Below are 12,641 nucleotides of genomic sequence, written 5' to 3'. Positions count from 1 at the left end.
AAATCTGTTTCTGTCATAGGTAAATAATAGTAGTGGAAGGAGATAGAAAATGCAAATAATTGTTTGATAAACACCACCCAAGTTGCCATCTCCTTGCTAAGTGAATATTAAATTCTGAAGGGTGGGCTCTAATCCTTAACTCTACAATCTGAAAGAAATATAAACTAAATTAGTATTTTTGAAAGACATACTGGGCAAGATGCATTCATTTCTTATTCAATGCTGGTTTACATATTAATTAGAAATTGGGACAGGACTCAACAGGAGAAAGAAATAACCAATCACTCTGAAGCATTTTTTTCTTTTCCTGGGGTCATGAGGAATGCCAGGTCCAAATGTTGAATTTTTTTTTACTCTCAAAAGAAGTCAGACAAAATGTAGTTAAAAACATGGAGAATGGGGTTGGTGTGAGGAACAATTTAACCCAATTCTAAGATCTATCCATTCATATATTTAGCAAAATTTTTTTTTTATTATCATTATACTTTAAGTTGTAGGGTACATGTGCATAACGTGCAGGTTTGTTACATATGTATACTTGTGCCATGTTGGTGTGCTGCACCCATCAACTCGTCATTTACATCAGGTATAACTCCCAGTGCAATCCCTCCCCCCTCCCCCCTCCCCATGATAGGCCCCGGTGTGTGATGTTCCCCTTCCTGAGTCCAAGTGATCTCATTGTTCAGTTCCCACCTATGAGTGAGAACATGCGGTGTTTGGTTTTCTGTTCTTGTGATAGTTATATTTAGCAAAATATTTTAAGTCTTATGTATGTGCCAGGTTCTAGAGGATGTAAACACAAGGCTTTTTTTTTGCCAACAAGGAGTTTGCTGTGCTTTCAGTGACTGTATTATCTTTCTGAATCTGCTGCCACCAGTAACTAAATCAGTAACTCTGCAAAGTCCAAGGATAAGAGTGGGGATTTAAGTTCTGCTGGTAACTAGCTGTAATTAAGGAATAAAATTGTCTTCTTTTTCTGTCCTCAGCTTTCCCTTTAGTGGGTTAAGTGGTTGGGTTCAACTAATAATTACGGGATTTCTTTGACGTTCTCTGCCTAATGTTAAAAGGGAGTAGGCATCAAAGTTTTTTCAACTTTATAGATTGACATCTTCTTGGACCTCAGAAAATCCAAGAACTCTGGGACTCAAAGATAAAGTTGGGTGCAATCTCTAAAGCTAATTTTAGCAAGATTGTAATGTCTACAAGATTAGCTTGCCTGTTCCCATCTAAAATTAGTCCTGTCTTGTATCTTAATTAGACCCCCACTTCCCTTGGGTGCTGTGGGTCTCCATGCCCTCCACCAGCATCCCCAGGCCCTTTTCAAAGAACAGTCTCATTAACCCTGATGTGTGAATGACTGACAAGAAAAAATTATATAATTTTTATCACATGTTCTAAAGGCTACAAAATACTCAACTGAAAACAAGAATGCCAGGTATCAGCAGCAGATTGAGATCTTGGAAAAGCTAACATTTTCCCAGATGTGCTGAAATTCTGTCATCATAACAGTTTTGAATACTTATAATCAATCATCGTTCTATTTCAACCCTTCCTCCAGTGCAACATAGTTAAAAGTCAGGGGAACACAATGGTTGCTTTAAAGTGTAGAGCTGCCATATTCATCATGAAAGGCACTGAAGAGTTTTTAGGATAAAAAACCTAGGACTTACTGGGGTTTATCTGTACACAAGTTGTAACTGATCTAGTTTAAAATTAGTCATATCACAACTTATTTTGGGGAAAGAACCACCTGTAGCTAATGCACAGATATAGAGTTGATGGTTCAGAAACAGTCCAGATCTAGCCTTCAGTTTTTTTTTTTCACCATTGTGAAAATCAGGTATGCTCTGTGAAATATAAGAAAAAAGGGCTTTCCTATACCATTAACTATAAACCAAGTACATGTTATAATTGAAAGAGCAGTTGCCTTAGAATCAGGAATCTTGGAATCCCATTGCTAAATCTTTGATCAGTGACCTTGTGGCTGCAGGGCTACCTTTTCTCATTTCCTGTACTCACACAATAAACAAACCACTCTAAATCTTATTAAATTCATACAATAATTATTTGAAACAGATATTACCTTCATTTTATTTTAAACTATTTTAATATTTTATTTATTTTTAATTTTTGTGGTACACAGTAGGTGTATATATTTATGGCGTACATGAGATGTTTTGATACAGGTATACAATGTGAAATAAGCACGTCATGAAGAATGGCGTATCCATCCCCTCAGGCATTTATCCTTTGAGTTACAAATAATCCAATTACATTCTTTAAGTTATTTTAAAATATACAATTACGTTATTATTGACTATAGTCACCCTATTGTGCTATTGAATAATAGGTCTTATTCATTTTTTCTATTTACTATTCATCCATAAAAAAAAGAATGAGATCCAGTCATTTGCAATAACATGGATGGAAGTGGAGATCATCATGTTAAGTGAAATAAGCTAGGCATTGCCCTAATTTTAAAGAGGATAAAACTAAAGCTCAGATAGGTCAACGAATTTGCCAACATGAAGAGATATTTAAAAAAAAATCAATCCAAGGCTGCACTTTCCACTTACTACTGGCAAACATGCAGATTTTGGACTATTTATACAGGAGCCTTCCATAGGTTCTGCTGTTTTCCAGCTGTGTGACCATGGGCAAGTTACTTGATCTCTTTAAGCCTCAGTTTCTTCACACACCAAGTGGGAATAATAATACTTATCTTTTAGCATTTTACAAAAGATAAGCTGCGATCTCTAAAAAGTATTTGTTACATAAAACAACATTTAATAAACATGAATTCCTTGTATTTTCCTTCATTTATATGTTAAATATTCATAACTATGCCATCAATGTGATATGATAAAATAAGGACAGTAAGTGTTTTGTTTTCTATGTAGTTAGTGGTAGAAATACTCACAAAAATATATAATGGCAAGGTAAAAATGGATAGAAGTTGGAAAATCTTGGTCTTAGTCCCAGTCCCACCAATAATTGTCTCAAAACCCTTAATCACTGTACCTCAGTCTCTTCATCAATAAAATAAGAACTATTACTTATACCTTATCTACCATATATGTTTGCCCAAATAAGAAATCAATAAATATTTTCTGTTTTAAAAAGCCCGACTTCTCTTTCACAGATTAACAACTTTTTCCAGTAATAAAATCAAACAAAGGTAAACATGCCAATCATATTCTCTACAGTATGCTGCAAAATCATATGAATTGAGGTTTTCTCAAACCAACCAAGAGGTGGTAACCACTGTACTGGGAGTTGTGAAAGTAAAATTGATGCAGAAATGGTTAAGAACAGAGATGTCAGAATGAGATATAGCTGAGATTCAATTCCGCATTCTCTATTCTTGAACTCTGTGGCCTCAGGTGAGAATTTTCAAAGCAATCTGTGCTTAAGACTTAGTGGACAGTATAAGATATATACCTGATCTCATGGAGTTTGCGTTTGTAGGGAGATAAAATAGATCAAATACCTTGTATCACAGGAAAAATAATAATAAATGCCAAAAACGAATCACAAAGTTCTGTAATAGCTCATACTAAAAGATATCCTCTCCCAAGGGAGCATTAGATTAGAGGCTTTATGGAGGAGAGGGAATTTGGATTGTCTTTGAAACAAGGAAAGAGGAAAGCAAATGAGATAGAAATTATCAGAGGGAAAAAACGTACTGAATGAAGGCAAAGAGGCTGGAAACAATGGAATGAGGCTATTTGGGCTGGGTGCCCAGTGGAAGTGTTGAAGCTGGAATGTAGCTTAATAATCAGACATCAATTTAAAGACATGGGAGTTTATCCCTTGAGAGCAGAGATTTCTGTCACATATCCATTATTAGAGCAACCTTTGGGAAAATAGTGCGGCCACACAGCCATCAGGCTGGCAAATCCAAGTAGGTAAGCGCTTTCCAGGTGGGTTAGTGGAGTCTGGAGCTTAAGGATTAGCATAAGAAAATCATGCACACGGAAAAATGTCCTGTTATACTTAGTTCAGTGTGACTTTAACAGTGACTATAGCTACAATTATTCTGAAAACATATTGTTACAGGTATTGGGACATCTGGACTTTCTGTTGTTGTAGGAGTTTGTCCTTAGAGGCATTACCAAGCTACTTCCTTAGCTGTGAAAATCTTAGGACCTTGGGTCATGACTAGTAAGGAATGTGCCTTGCCAGTTTTAAGATGGAATTGATTTTAAAATGGTGTCACTCTAGCTCCCCTAGGCTCCTGCTTCCCTAGCAATATGTCCTGGGACATATTAAGTGGGCAGCCAATGTTCATTGAACAAATGAATGACCATACCTCGCTGGGCTAGAGAAGAACTACTGAAACCTAGATCCAACTCTGGGTCTTAGAAAATGTACTGGAGATATGTATGAGCTCCCTAAGATTCACAGGACAGTGTTAGTAGCCTTATTTCTCACAATGATGACACTGGAGTTATGAAAGTTTAAATGCCATGTCAATGTGCTTTTAGCTTATAAGTAGTGGAACTGGAATCAGAACTATAATTTCTCCTGATTCTTACTCCAATATTTTATAGCATAGAGAAATATATTGCACTGTAGAAAGTGGTTACCATGATTAGCATTGGGGAACAAGTTTAGGAAACTTCTGTAAAGGGCTAGATGTATGGATTCTTCAGTCTAGTGATTTGATTAATCAGTCAGGATTCACACAAGATTGTATTATGACGCACTTGTTGAAAAATTCACATTTGCCTATGACTATGGAGAGCTAAATCTTAGCAAGGTCAAATAGACTAGAAAGGCCATTATAACATGAATAGGTAGAAAGAAAGAGGCAAAATAAGAGCTGATATCCAAGAATCATTTCAGGTTCTGTATTTGCTGAAAGAGTGATATTGATTAGGCATAGTTAGTTTCACTATGAAACAAAGTCCTTCTTAACATTTTATAAACCTCACACCACTTTGTAATTGTGGTACTAATTAAATCTTTTCAACTTAAGAAAAAGACAACCATTAGGAAAAATGGTAACAGAATCTATGATAGTAGTGTTTATCATATCCTCTGTACCAAAAGTGATGACATTAAAACCTTCCAATGTTGCATTATTCTTAAAATTAAACAGCCAAGTCCAAAAAGTGAAAATGAAAAAGCTATCTCAGAAGAAATTTTGACAGTTTATAGTAAATCTATTTTCAAGGACAATAGACATGATGATGTCAGATAGAAAGATAGATAGAGGCATGAACCCGGGAGGCGGAGCTGACAGTGAGCCGAGATACTGCCACTGCACTCCAGCCGGGGTAACAGAGTGAGACTCCATCACAAAACAAAAAACAAAACAAAAAAAGGCAAGTGTTCTTTTTTCTAACAATGATTGTAATATATATCATATAGAATTACCAGCTAAATATCTTTAAAATATCTTATTTTCTTTTTATGTCAAAAGAAACAAACATAGGCAAGGTGGAAACTTTAATTGAAGTCTAGACAAGACATAGGATAGGAAACAGACTATCCAGATTGCATTATTTGTTTTAGTTCACCCAACTTTAAATTACTGACTACAAACACACTGGTCAAAAATGAATGAATGGATTCCCGTTTTCACCAAGTCCTGCGCTCTTGGGATTGCTATAATCAAAAAAAAAAAAAAAAAATCAAAAAAATAGATGTTGATCTGGATATGGTGAACAGGAAACACTTCGACACTGCTGGTGGGAATGTAAACTAGTACAACCACTATGGAAAGCAGTGTGGAGATTCCTTAAATAACTAAAAATAGAACTACCGTTTTATCCAGCAATCCCACCACTGAGCATCTACCCAGCAGAAAAGAAGTCATTATATGAAAAAGATACTTGCACTCACATGTTTATAGCAGCACGATTCGCAATTGGAAAAATCTGGAACCAACTCAAATGCCCACCAATCAACGGGCGAATAAAGAAACTGTGGTATGATTTAATACTACTCAGCTATAAAAAGAAATGAATTAATGGCATTCACAGTGACCTGGATGAGATTGGAGACTATTATTCTAAGTGAACTAACTCAGGAATGAAAAGCCAAACATCATTATGTTCTCACTCATAAGTGGGAGCTAAGCTATGAGGACACAAAAGCATAAGAATGACACAATGGACTTTGGGGACTCAGGGGTAAAGGGTGGGAAGGGGGGTGAGGGATAAAAGACAACAAATAGGGTGCAGCGTATACTGCTCGGGTGGTGGGTGCACCAAAATCTCACAAGTCACCACTAAAGAACTTACTCATGTAACCAAACACCACCCCATGTCCCAGTAACCTATAGAAATAAAATGAATAAATGAAGTCAAGGAATTGGTGTAAATAATGAATTGCTAAAAAGCAAACATTTACTTCCACTTGTTTTATGTATTTATAAAGGCTAAGCGCCCTTATGAGAAGGGTTTTGCAATGCTTTCTGCATTTTTGATTCATTCAGTTTTAGACTTCAAGAGGTAAGAGGGGCTAATAATATTGTGGATCAAAAAATAAATGTTTTAATTGAATATACATTTATTTTGTGTTTTTTAAAATTAATAAAATATTATGTTTCTGAATTATAAAGTTAACTGCTAAGCATGCTTGTTTATTTGATAATGTCTGAGAGAATTATAAATGTTACTTTTAATAAATTGTTCTAAAGGAAATTTGTTAAACTATGTATTTCTATTCCTACTTTACGTATTAATCAAATAAAAAATATATCGAGCCATCCATAAAGCAAGGTGAATATAAAAAGCAACAACAAAGAAAAAATTACTACTGTGTAAAGAATTTGACTATTTGGTTAGTGATTTTGCTTTTAGCTTTTTAAATATTTTTAAGTCAGTGATGTCTAATCTACCTGTGCAATTAGACATCTTATTTACTGTTTATATATGATATTTATGTTTATTTAGAAAAAAATTGTTTCATTTTAGTGTTGGATATATCTGAAAGATGAACTTTAAAAAAAATTTTACTCCACATTATTGAATAAACCAGCAAGAAACTTTTAGAGTTTGTCTCTAATTTAATAATGTGTAAATCACAGACCATATTTAATTAAATATTAATAGTTTATTAATTTTATTAATACTAAATTGTATTTAGCTACTCTTAATTCAAAGAATAATTTTCCTTAAACATACTGGCTGAAAAGCATAAAAACACTGGAAACGCTCTTTTTCACAAACATGTGCTGCTACTTAATGTCCAGCACACATCACACAGAAAAATCTCACGAAAACATTCGTTGTGCTGTATCACTCTTCTTCGGAATGCTTACATTTTACTAAGAATAAGCCCCTACTGCTGTCCACAGTCCCTCAGCTTTGCATGGGCTAGCAGCTGCTTCCCCAGCCACACCTCCAATGCTCTGACTTATTCCCTCAAAGGGAGCACACTATTTTACACCTCCAGTTTTGGTCCAACAACTCTTTACTAAGAAAGACCTCAATCTTTCTCTTATATCTCTTTCTGGTCCTTGCATGTAACCTCATCAGAGGAGGACATCCTGCCTATTGCCTATCACTGCTTCTTGAACATTATTTATTACAGCTATCAAAATTTGTCACTTTATGTATAATGTATATAACATAGATAATAAGTATATGACATATATATGCTTTGAGGAAAAAACACATTTCTATTCTGTTTAACATTATATTACATAGTCATGCAATAATAGGCTACTAATGAATAAACGAATCCTTTAATGTATTAATTAACATTTGACCAAATCTTCTGCTTCTGATCATTGCCATCCCTATACACACAATTAGTCTAAGGTCACCAGGAACTAACTTATACATAAACAAGATGTTTCTGACCCATTTCAAAGACAGGGAACACACATCAGGGGAACCATGGACTTCTTCAAACCTAGGAAGAAATAGAGCTATCACAGGGTTTGCGGGAAGAAAGGAGTTTAGGTGAAATTTAAATGAAGCAATATTTTGATAGAATATTACCAAGTAGGATACATAAAGGGAACAACGATAAGGCCAAACCAAAAAGTAGATGTGGGGATCCTCTTTTCCTGGAAACTACAAAATTAACATAGATGCGGACTGTTGCATTAAAAAATCTTTAATCTGAATTTCTGCACCTGAGTTGGAAATTGAGATTTCTCCTCTGCATCAAAGTGACTTAGATTCTCCAGCACAGAGAAAAACATTTCACCTCACTGATAAAATTTCAAAAAATTAATGTCAGATAGTCTGTGACTTTAAAGAAACAGGTGTTTTGTTGTTTTGTTTTTCAGTGAGTAACACAAGAGCAGTAGCTCAATGAAGGGAGTTGTTTGGACACATTAAAGCCCTGCCGTGTGCTTGGAGGAAACGTTTTTTTCTGCTGAGTTTACACCTGGATTTATGTGCCTTTTATAAATGGCAAGGCAGATGTCGACTGTCTAAACTATTTTTCACTCTCTCACTTCATAATCAGAAGGTAATTATGTTAGATTAAGAGTGAAGGTTAGTGTCTCATTAACAGCTGTCACGTCCTCTGCTTTGCAATAGATCTCCTTAAAGCTCCTTTCACATCTTGGTTCCTCAAGCTGTAAATCAAGGGGTTAAGCATAGGTGTGATCACCGTGTAGAAAACCGCAATGATCTTGCCGCCAGCCCAGGAGGACCTCGACTGGGGTCTCATGTACATGAAGATGGCAGTCCCATAAAATAAGGTCACCACTGTCAAATGGGAGGTACAAGTGGATAATGCCTTATACCGCCCAGAGGCTGACCGCATCCTGAGAAGAGATTGAAGGATCCGGACGTAGGAACAGTAATGAGGAGGAAAGGGACAAAGACAATGATGATACTGAAGATAAAAACAACTAGCTCCGTGAATGAGGTGTCGGTGCAAGCCAGACTCAGGACAGAAGGTACCTCACAGAAAAAGTGATTCAGGATATTAGGCCCACAGTAGGGCAAGCTCAATGTGAGAACATTGATAACCATGGAACTCAGGAAGCTACTGGACCAAGAAATGACTGCCAGTTGAATGCAGGTGTTTTGGTCCATAAAGAAAGTATAATGAAGAGGATGACAAATGGCTACATATCTGTCATAAGCCATGACACCAAGGAGGACACACTCAATCATTCCAAAGGAGAGGGAGAAGTACATCTGAGTAGCGCAGCTGGAGAATGGGATGGTGTTCCTTTTCCCCACCAAGTTGGACAGCATTTGGGGGACATTGGTGGATGTGTAGCAAATGTCCAGAAAGGATAAATTAGGAAGAAGTACATGGGAGTTTGGAGGCAAGGTTCCATCTGGATAATAATGATGATTATAACATTTCCAGCCACAGTTGATAAATAGAAGAACAAGAACATAATAAAAAGAATCAGCTGCATCTTTGGTTCAGAGGACAACGCCAGGAACACAAATTCAGTGACAGTGAAGTTTCTGTTTATTGACTCCATCTTTCAAGGCATCTTCCTCTCACAGTACCATTGACTCAACTGAAGACAAAGTCAAATTCCCTATATGTCAGAGGTTTGGAAACTCAAGATGGAAAAAATAAGGAGAAATCCTGGTCTAAGACTGTGTCCTGAGTATCTGAGTTTTAGTACAAATGGAAAGCTTTTCTTCTGCTTTTTCAGGGAATATATGATGAGATCAGACTGTCAAATTCAAATACTGATTTGAGTTAAGCAAATATTCTTTCCTTTTCTGAAAGGGAATGCTCTGTTGCCTATTCATAATCATTTCAAACTTGATTCATTCTTCAAAGACTTAGTCACACTTCACTTACTTCACAAAGATCTGATTCTTGCTGTTGTTGTTCTCCACCTAACAGAGCAACACATCACTCAAATAAATGGTAATGAAGATTATTGCTTCATGCATTACCCCACCCCACTAATCTACACATAAAGCCAAGCTTCCTCTACATTGCCCTGATGCAACCTTCTAGTCCTTAGACACCCTGACACCAAAAAAAGAATGTGCACACTAACAAAAAATGTCATGAGGCACATTAATTGGCAATTTTTCCACTTTACCATTTCCATACTGTGGAATCTGGGATGATCTTATTATGCATAAAATGAGAATAATAATAGAATATATTTCATGATAAATTTTAAGGACAAATTAATAAGATATACAAAGAATTTAAGACAATGTCTACACATGGGAAGTAATCCAGAAACAGCATCTATTATTAATAGACCTAATAACAAAGTGATTTTACACTCATCTGGAATTTACTTCTTTAATAATAATAATTTCAAGGAAATAATGTTAATGAAAATTATCTAGACAAGTTAAAGTTACTAGGTCTACTTACTGAGAACTCCTTGAGCCCCACCTGTGCCTATTTGCTCTTAGTTCATATGTAGTGTTAGTATGTTTGGTTAACTGACTTCTATCCCTGAGCAGTTCAAGAGGAACAACTTAAAAAGACATTTAGTAATGAAAAAGCCGAGAAGTAGGCATAGTTAAATAGCAAAAAGTAGCTGTCAATTATTCATCCATTGATTTATTAATTTCTTTTTTTATTTCTTTGGTCTTTTTTTCTTCCTTTCAAAACTAACTTTTTGATATTGTAGTATGTAGTAGACACAGTATACATTGATAAATATAACATATATTCATAATACTGTCGTGAACTTACAGTCATGGCAATTTGCCGTAAAGGAAGCAAACTGGTTCCTAAGGGAGTAGAGACTCTTGCTCAAGAAGACATTAAAGAAACAAGTAGTTACAGGTCAGGAAAAACAATATATCAAAGTATCCTTTTGTAAATAATATTGACTCACATGTAGTATATATTAGATGGCTTTCACAAGCTTTTATTTAAATCATGGTTTTCAAATCAAATACTTCTATGAACTGGCAAAACTTTTCATTTAGAATTTCATGTCCAGGGATAAGAAAAGATGGACCTGGAAGGAGGAGAGAGAAATCAAGTCACAGTGTCCTACTTCATCGGAGGTAGGAGGGAGGGCAGTGGACAGGACAATTTAATGCTGCCAGAGCTCAAATAAAGCCTTCCTATTTTCTACTCTTCTTAAGTCTTTATCTTATATTAGGAATAAATTTACTCTCATGGTAGGCATGGTATCAGTCGAAGCTTATTGTCAAGCAATCATTTATTCTTTACTGAACAACAGTAATGCTCAAAAGTCATCTAATTATATTTTAAAAAGTTGACAAAAAGGCACAACCTGTGGCTAACTTACACTTTACCCTATGCCAGGGTGTATGGAATTATATCAACACATTAGGCATTGTATGTATTAAATGGATAAATGACTCATCTTTCTATTCTGCAAATCATAGAAAGAAACCTAATATATCTTTTACATCAAAGTAGAGAAGTCTAATTTTCCTTCATAAATTCAAGATTTGCAAAAGCTAAAACCTTTAATTTCTATAATTTAAACCACCTGTATAAGTGAATACATTTCTTTCTCCAATGCAAACTAAATTTATGACTTACATTTGGTAGATAAGTTTGATAGATAGTGATGATATTGTTAGTCTCCAGTAACACTTCATTTTCAGGGAATAATTTTGCAAAGCAATGTAGTGTGGGGGTTAAGACCATAAACTATGGACATGAATAATTTGGACATAAATTCTGATACTGTCATTTCTGTGTTGAATCACTTGGGCAAATTTCTAAAATTCTCTAAACTTACCTTTGTCCTGCATTAAGCAAGAACTATATTAATACATAATTCATAGAATTATTTTGATGATTATATTAGAAAGTGCACCTGACAATTCTAACATAGTATCTGACACAGGTTAACTACTTTATAAATTATAATTAGGGTATTATATAAACTCCAGATTTCTTAAATTTGCTACTAACTGACTTGGGTTCTCGGAGTGGAAACACTACTAGATATAACCATATTGGGAGTATTTGTCATGTCACTGTAGAGGTATTTAGACGCTACATAAACTCATACAAACCCTATGTGCATTTAGCATCACCAATACTTATGATATCCTTTCATTGATTATCAGTTTGCCAATAAATAATATTACTAAAAAATCCATTTAAAACTTAAAAACTTTAAAGACTAAGCAGAATAAATATTATATTATAACACAATCCTATTCCCCATCTAATTAAGTAAGAATATTAGGGAAGGTTGCCAAGCAGGCCAAAAAATACCTTTCTAATTAACCTATTATTGAGTTATAAAAGGTATTCTGGAGACATAATTGTCATTTGATAAAATAAAAACACATCGCTTACAGTGCTTAAAAACTACACTATATATGATAACTTGCCACTTAGTGTGAGGTAGCTTCATAAATCCTCTTGAATTAATTATTGGAATCTGGTTTTGATCAAAACATGTAGGAAAAAAAAGGAGAATATACAAGCCGAGGCTCCTGGAATTCCATGCCCTCATAGAGAGGCAAACTTTAAATTAGCAAGAATGTTGTGCTGGAAAACTTCATAACAAAAGTTAACAAATTCTGATGTTGTGTAGAGGTGAATAAGTCACCTCTTCTTCCAACAAAAACTCTCTCTATAGAAAGAAAAAAAAATCACCAAAAGAACTGATACTTGTTACTACACACTATGATTATTGCAGGGCAAGCATTTTGCTAAGTACTTATTTCATCTAAAATATATTTATATCCATTTTAAATAGTAAGATATTGCAGATCAGAGAGGCT

The 12,641-nt window shown here is 35.0% G+C and overlaps 1 pseudogene; it reads right to left on the bottom strand.

Moving 5' to 3' along the window:
* Window positions 1-8,484: 8,484 nt before the first annotated feature.
* Window positions 8,485-9,486, bottom strand: LOC105472435 (olfactory receptor 2G3-like; annotated as a pseudogene).
* Window positions 9,487-12,641: the final 3,155 nt, after the last annotated feature.

Source organism: Macaca nemestrina, chromosome 1 (genome assembly GCF_043159975.1).
Source record: "Macaca nemestrina isolate mMacNem1 chromosome 1, mMacNem.hap1, whole genome shotgun sequence".
Lineage (NCBI taxonomy): Eukaryota > Metazoa > Chordata > Mammalia > Primates > Cercopithecidae > Macaca > Macaca nemestrina.
The sequence above is the reverse complement of the archived record's forward strand: the minus strand, read 5'-3'. Positions and strand labels throughout refer to the sequence as shown.